Source organism: Dermacentor variabilis, chromosome 1 (assembly GCF_050947875.1).
Source record: "Dermacentor variabilis isolate Ectoservices chromosome 1, ASM5094787v1, whole genome shotgun sequence".
Classification (NCBI taxonomy): Eukaryota; Metazoa; Arthropoda; class Arachnida; order Ixodida; family Ixodidae; genus Dermacentor; species Dermacentor variabilis.
The window spans coordinates 246,606,964-246,615,086 of record NC_134568.1 but is presented as its reverse complement, the minus strand read 5'-3'; the positions used below and the strand labels follow the sequence as shown (position 1 = coordinate 246,615,086).

General features: G+C 46.1%; 1 non-coding gene across 1 annotated transcript; it reads left to right on the top strand.

Annotated features, from left to right (window-relative positions):
• Positions 1 to 487: 487 nt before the first annotated feature.
• On the top strand, positions 488 to 670 carry LOC142567676 (U2 spliceosomal RNA). The gene has a single exon (XR_012825211.1). It is a non-coding gene; the product is annotated as a U2 spliceosomal RNA (small nuclear RNA).
• The last annotated feature ends 7,453 nt before the right edge of the window (positions 671 to 8,123 follow it).

Sequence of the window (8,123 nt, the reverse complement as noted above, 5' to 3'; positions counted from 1 at the left end):
GACTAGTCTCTCCTCCACGATGTTGAGCCTCGGAAGATGATGAGGCACCGGGAGGTATACATACCCATGTATTGTTGCAAAACGTGGCACGACACCTTTTACTAACGAATCCCGGCACGTAGAACGCACCTCACCGCACTCCGAGGGCACACACTGCTTAACCGCAGCCAAGGCGATCGTGCGTTGGTCTACGTCCCGCAGTGCAGTAATGGTCGTGGGATCACTCGAAAACCACAAGCGGTCACACACAACAGAGGCCACACAAAATTGGTTCCCCCCGAACTTACTCTGAAACCTGGCCGTTGCTCCGGTGAAACATTCCAAGTTTGCGGGATCGGGGCCACATGGACGGTTCGTATTTCTTTGTGCCTCGCGGTCCTAGCGGGCAGCACGCTTACGGGACCACCATCACGGGAGAGCGTAAGGAAAGGAAAGAAGATACGCAAGCGCTTGGAACGCCGACAAAGAGAGGGTTGTACGAAGGTAGACGTGTCCGGCGCGGGTCAAAGTGTAGTGTCTGTTCTTATCAGCTTAATATATGATACGGATTATAGTTGGACCTAAAATATTAAACTTATTTTTTGCAAGTTGGCGGAGGGCTTAACGCCTGCTTCACCTCCGCCGCGGGTTGGCCCGGTATTGCATTAGCTTCGGAACAGGCCCACATTTGGGGAGAAATTCTTAATCTACACAGCTCAATAGACGCACGCAATTTTTTCCAGAACCTATAGCCATACACAGCTTCACTGTAAAATCTATAGAAGCAGAGGTGCTGCAATCACTTCTTATCGCAGATGATAGCTCTTCGTCGACTACAAAAACTGAACGTATATGCTTCAGTGTAGAAATTTGGGTTTGTTGATGTAACATTTTGCAGTGTTTTTCCTTGCAACACAAATAGCACAAGGACGTATGTGTATCTGTTTCTCTTCTATTTCCTTGTGCTATTTGTGCTATATTGTCCCGTACGTGACGGTGAGATGCCCGGCACGTTTAATGGGCGAACTTGTGCCCTAAATCAAGCGAACAACTCGGTGACGGCGAAAGCAGCAAGCGCGTCTAGGGCGTTCGTCGGACAGAGACAGCGCAAGCGGTGGTCCCGTATTTATTCATTTCGCGTCCATGATCGAAACGTGTCAAGCGACGCCGCTTGCGTCGCAGAGACGCCGGTCGCGTCACAGCGACACGAGCTGCGTCGCTCGCGTCGCTACAAGCCGAAATAAACGCACGTGGCAATATGCTTATGTCTGTGAAATAGTGCAATATTTTCTAATTCCCGGACAATATGACACTCGTTAAGCGATTGCTTCTGTTGTAACTAAGGGTTTAACTTCAACGCTGCTTCCTAAAGCGAGCCATATACCCTCTTTGTTCAAATTCATTAGCTGCTAACAAGAAAACATGGCGCATGATATGACCCTGACGCTGTTGTATTGTTACGTGTGGAGCCAGTACCATCACCAGAATGTTACGTGTTGAAAGGCTCAGACAAAAGAGAATATTTAAAATGTATTTACACTGGAGCCAAACCACCAGGCAGACTCTCGCGCCAAGAGCCCAGATACTTCATCGTCTTTCTCGCGGCGCCTCGTCTCTCGAGCATCTGTCGCCGGTATCGTCATAATATTACAAAAATCATATACGTCTTCAACATCGCCTTGGTCGCTATAAGCAGAGGCTGCGTGCCATGGCCATTTTACTAATAATTGATGTGAACGTGATTTGATTTTATATGAAGATAAAGATCTCTTCAAGGTATCAAGCACAGTAACTGCCACATTACGTGCAACGAAATGAGAAAAATTAAGAAGAATGGACTTCGCTCGCGCAGCGTCTTAGTCTGAACGCTGACGTTGCACAATACCGGAAGGAAAAGTTTTCGTATTGAAAATGCAGGCAGGCAAGTTTCCATCTTTTTTTTCTTTGCTACACGCTTTTTCTTTTGTCCTTGTGAAATATTTTTGTTGAACGAAGTCAGCGTATGCGCATCCAAACTAGTAGTTATCTCTAGTCCTCTCACGTGGTTAGAAGCGTATCAGATATGAATACTTCTCAGGCTGAACTAAAGAAGAAAAATAGAAAGCGGGGAAAAAAAAACCGAAAAGGTTGTCGGTGTTACTATACTCATCGCCAACTTTTTGTGGCTATGAAGGGAAAGCTATGGGCGCGTGGCTGCTGCCCATGTATTACCGCGCCAAGTAGTCCTGCACCTTTTGACGGTGCTTTTGGTTGCTCGAAACAGACGCTGAATCGCCGCAGTTTCCACGTGCGACGGTTTTGCGTTAGGCTAGACGTGGAAGGAAAAAAGCCTCAAAATAAATAAATTATTGCACTCAGTGGTGTGTTCTGTCTAGTTTAAGTGTTGATGGTAAGGTGTTCATATTTTGTCTTTTCCAGCCTCAACTAACGCGGGACTCTTTTCAGAAGCGGTATCACTTGCACGCACTTTCCCTCCGCAGGTTTCCCTTCATAGCCACATAAAGTTGTCAGCGAGTATAACAGACGTAAGTTGCACGTAAAAACCGTCTCGCCTGCGCTGCACATGACGCTTTGAGGGACTTGTGGGCTTCAAGCAAGCTCTGTAGCCGCGTTGCCGCGCACATCTGTCGCATCGTCTTTTCTGACTAATTTGACGACGTCGCCGAGTATGGCACATAAAAGCGTGCTTTAACAAGGCAAGGACTGAGCAAATTTCGAGAAGACCGATATTTAAAGATAAAACAGCTTGAACTTTTGCAGGCGGGGAGGATAATCATGCACGCAGTGCGCGAATGAGCAATAATAAGCCGCAGGTATGCCATGCTCAGAAGACGCCTCGTTAGCGACCAACGAGCAAACAAATCGACAAAACGAAAAGCGCAGTCATCTCGCGTCAGATTAAGCAGTGTCTATGTCACAAACAACGGCGCTGCCGTCTTGCGCCATTATGTTGCATCCATATTGAGGCGAAAGCCTTAAGTGGCTCGTTGCAATGGCTCACACCCGAAAAAAGCGGCGTCAAGTCGAGTGATGCAAAAATATGATGGAAGAAATATTGACACGTGAACTTGTTTATGTTTTACGAGTGAGCGCTTTTCACCGTCTAACAAATTATCGCTCAGCGCAGGACGCGCCTCCATGTCTCGAATGTTTCTCGAATGTTATCGATGGTTCTATCCGCTGTCTGTTGTCGCCGAACCTTGCGTAATCTGATTGCGTGTATGCGCGATGCGGATGCTGTAGAACTTTCTGGAAGACGCGCGGACACAAGCGATTACTCTGGAACGTTCGATGGCTCATGTATAAAAGCTGACGCGCGTGACCTACCGATCAGATTTTTGGCGATCGCCGACTTTGTTGGCCGCTATCGTTGTGCTTTAAGTGTAGCCTGTTTTTGTGGGCACAGGTTCGCCCAATAAATGTTAGTTTCGTATTTCACAGTATTGCTACTGTATTCTTTACCATCACTACCACGTGGCGTCTGGTGGAGGTGCTTTGCGTTCATGTACCGGACGCCCCCACAAAGCCGTGACCCAAGCCCGAACGCGGAAGACAACACCAACGTCGCCAAGAACCAGCGAGGTAGCCGCAGGCTGCAAGGACTGCCCCAGGAGCACGGACTCTTGCCTGAGACGATCAGGAAGATCGCATACAATTCTCGTCCTATCGTTGACGTCAGGCCATCATCGTCGTACACTCGTCGTCATCCCATTGTCCTTATGCCATCGTCGTCACGCGGTCGTCGTTATACCATCGTCATTATTTCAAAATGATGTTTTCATTGCTATACCATCGGCATTACTTCAAATGATAGTATTCCCGTTGTCGTTATGCCATCGTAATCATACCACCTTCGTCGTTCCCTAGCCGTCATTCTTTATTCGTCATTCCGTCGTCATCATACAGTCATAGACATGGCCGACCCTGGCGAGTGAGTGTAGTCTCATCTCGGAGACAGTGTATGTCGCATATAGCCGAAACAATGGAAACCTCAGAATGGCCACTATAAATTCTAAATGAAGGCAGCTTTAGCATATAGCCGAAACAATGAAAATCTCAGAATGCCCACTATAAATTTTACATGACGGTAGCTTTAGCAATACGGTATGTCGCTACATGGCTTGAATGCTATTGCACTGACGTCGACAGCCATCGTGCGATGGTTATGACTGGAAGTTATTTTTTTCACTTGTGAGTCTTCTAGAATTTGCATATTTTTTTTTGCGAGAGGTTCTATAGGGCTGGCAGACTGCACGGAAAGATGCCTTCGCAGAAGGCAGCGTATAGCGGCAGTAAAGACTCGACAGAACCATCCTTCACATCAGCGCAAAAGAGTCGAGCTTCTCCATTAAGTTTTTAACATGCAGAGTACACGTCAGGAAGCTGTTGATAGTTACTCCAATCAACTTGCGTCTTGTCGCGCAAGATACGGGAGTGCTTGCAATCTTTAGAAGACAACATGAACGTCACGCCTCGTGAATGCTGTCGCAATGCACTTTTGAGGGAGCGAGATTGTTCACGGCTGATTTGTTCGGAGTGCCGTTATCGCAGTAAAGACACAGATTTTCTTTGAACTGTGTCCGCTCAATATTTATGAGACCGGCAACTAGTTACAATCGACATCGGCCTATTCAAGCAATGACCGGCAGGAGGATCTGTACGAAAGAAAGATACGGGCATTTGTTAATTCCCTAGAGATGCGACTTGCTGCGCCAAGGGTGCGGAATCCGAGCTTTGTGATGACAATCCATGCGGTTCCAAAAGGTGAGTCTGATATCAAAGATGATAGCCAGACCAGTAACTGTCCTCGCCCAAGTGGTGCGGGAAACAGACTTTATCTAGTCTTGCGTGTACATAACACCACTTTCGTCGTTTTGTTGTTGAACACCACTTCATTTTGCACGCACCAGTCAGTAAAGGCGAATATGTCCTGTTGAAGTAGGATGAAGGCACGGATGTTGTGACTTTCTTTGAATATTTTGATGTCGTCCGCATAAAACAAGAAAGACGAGTTCTGGATGATTTTGGATAATTGACAGAAGACAGGCGGTTCAAGGACAGCGCTCTGTGGTTCATCGCTGATAGTTACGAGTATCTTGAGGACTTTCGTTTAGAGGTAACAAAGCATTCATGGCCTGACAGGTAATCTTGCATAAGGCATTAGCGATGAGAAAACATCTGATTCAGCGTTTCGGCACCAATACCCAGTACATGGCTGACAACATTAAACACCTTGCTTAAGTCACAGTAAACAGTGTCCAGCCTTCTCCTGTTCTCGACTGCTTCCTATGCGTGTGTCACAAAAATAACGAGATTTGTTACAATAAAGTTCATAATTAATTGTCACGGTGCTTGGTGCATCACCACCGCGTAACTCAAGGTCAGACGAAATAAGTTCACGGTCAGTCTGCTGAAAACTGATTGGAACTCGTCGTTAATAGCGGCTAAGCCACCGCGGCGGGTATGTACGCTTTCAGTGTTGGATAAATACAAAAGAATACGTTGCTTGCACGCGGGTCAACTGCTGCAGGTTGTTGAATGAAATAAAATGAAGATTAATGAATCTTTTCAGTATAATAAATTTGTTACAGTAACACATTCACAGCCTATGGCAATGTACTCTAGGTACGTTAAAATCTCCATTTACACTAAATTTATGCTTTGGGTTGTGAGAGATGATACTCTCAATTGATGATAGACGCTTGTGGAACAAAGACAGAGTCGTCGGGCATGTTATGTAAAAGGCACTTAAGAATCACTTAACAATAAGCGTTCGCCACTACCGCCGTACATGTACACCCCGAAATATTCTGGCGCGGGATTCCAAGTGGACACGCCGCACGCATGCAAGCGTAATGGGGACAACAGAACTGCTTGTTGGCCTAGTTGGTGCTTGCTAAAAGACATGTTTTTTTTTGCCGCAATTGAACACACAAAAGGAAGACACATAAAGAGCCGCCCGTGTTGTCTTTATGTGTCTTCCTTTTGCGTGTGTTCAATTGCGGCAAAAAACATGTCTTTTAGTAATAGGGACAGTAATCAGAACTCCTACTCCGATGATCTTACTGTGATCGGTGTCACGGTCGCTGCGGTAGACGCTATAAGGAGGCAGAAAATAATCTGAGGACGATATATCGGAAGAAAGCTCTGTTAAAGCTAATACAGAGAAGTATGACAGAAATATTGCAGCAAAATTCACTAGCTTTTGCCCAAAAACCACGAACATTCTGACATTACATATTAAGAGTTATATTTATGATCATTGGTAATACGCCGTAGTGGCAATACGCCTGTATTATCTAACTCACTTGTATGAAGCAGGCTATCGGGCAAGGGTTCTTCTAATGTTTTAAATGCGCTGTTTTTGGCCAGATAAAGATGTCCGAAATGTTTCATTGACGGACACGTGAAACGAGGGATACCATTCATGCTTTGTTTAATAATAATAATAATAATAATAATAATAATAATAATAATAATAATAATAATAATAATAATAATAATAATAATAATAATAATAATAATAATAATAATAATAACACCATTACATAGATGGGGATTTCATTCTATGACTACGTTAAGCCGACTGCGCAGCTTAACTGAAGATGTACGAAGTCACACGGTTTTTTCGTGGCATAAAAACCTTGAAATGTACCGTAAAAGGAAATCGCTGATGAATGTTATGTTGCTAGAAAACTAGCCTTCTGCAGAAGCAAACTTGCTTTTGTTCCGTTGCCTTAATTTACGAGGTACGAAGGCATAATCCCCTATCAACCGACATCCATTAGGTGGGCGGAGAAAAAAGAACCGTTACGCATTACTGGCTGATTTACTTTCAGCAAACCCCCGGGCATTCCCGGCCACCACACTCTTCATGACAGCATTGCTCTCTCTGTTTTCTTTCTACTCTCTCATAATTAAATGCAGTGCGCGTCTTGTGCAGATGCCATTCCACCTAATCGTTCGTCAACAATCATAGACCGTGATTAGACGCCAGTCCACGGCTCTCATCAGAAAAGCATTAGTCTACAAATGGCGAGCACTGGCACAGCGCGAAATTCACAGACGACGACGGGTATGAAGAAAAGGCCCCAGGGAAAAAAAAATGAAACGAAGAAAGGGGGAAGCAGGGAAAAATCGCGCGCCGTCGCCCCCGGCCGAATTCGAAACAGGCGCAGAGGTGCCGCGGCACTCCACGCCAGGAGATGCCAGGGTGCGCGAGCTCAAGACACCAAGTGAAATTCCCGGCGTTCCGAAGTCGTTTATCACTTCGCGCGCGCTGCAGCGCCGAGTCCTCCGCTGCCTGGCGGCGTCCGAGAGCGCGAGAGGGCCCTGATCCTCGGGAGTGATCGGACATCATTTATTAAGCTGACAGACCCGCATCTCTATTACAGGGGGCGCACAACAAACACGCCGAAAAGAGGGCGAGGCAAAAGGGCTAGGCGCTATCGGCGCTTATATGCCGCTCCCAGCCCCTCGCTTCTCTCTTGCCGTAAGAGAGCCCAGAGGTGTCTTTCTGCGTGCGTGTACAGTTTCACTTGCTTCTCAAAGTCATGCTTGCGTCGTCAACATCGGATCAAAGCTATCGCGGGTTATTCCGCTCCTGTGCCGAAGGCTTTCGGAATTTGAGGCGCCGTTGCGAAAGCGAGAGATGTATACCTTCGTTCTCGATCGTAACATTACGTCTGGTCCAATTTTAAGCGAGTCGTCGTTAAGTGGGCCAGGGCGAGACACTTTAAGCGACTGCCACAAGAGACGGTTATCGCTCCGGGAGCACATAGGCAGCCGAACAGCGCTGAGCGCTACTTTCACGAGAACTAGCTAGGGCCAACAATAATGACCGATCCATCAAGGCAAATGGCATGAAGCTCTTGCACAAGTTTGAAGAGTGTACTTGTGGAATGTTTACGCCCACGTCCGTGCTCATAAACTTTCCGTAGTGTTGATTTTTAAAAAAAATAATACTGTTTCTCGTTCCTTGCGGAGTAGGTAAGATTAATTAATGATGGATTTTCTTTATTCTGTATATTGGGGATAGGAGGGGTTCGAGATGCAAGATGGTTTAACCCTTAAATTTAGTAAGGCATACCTTCCTTGTCAACCCAATGTATAGAATGTTCGCGGGAGTGCGCATTTGTGGAAAA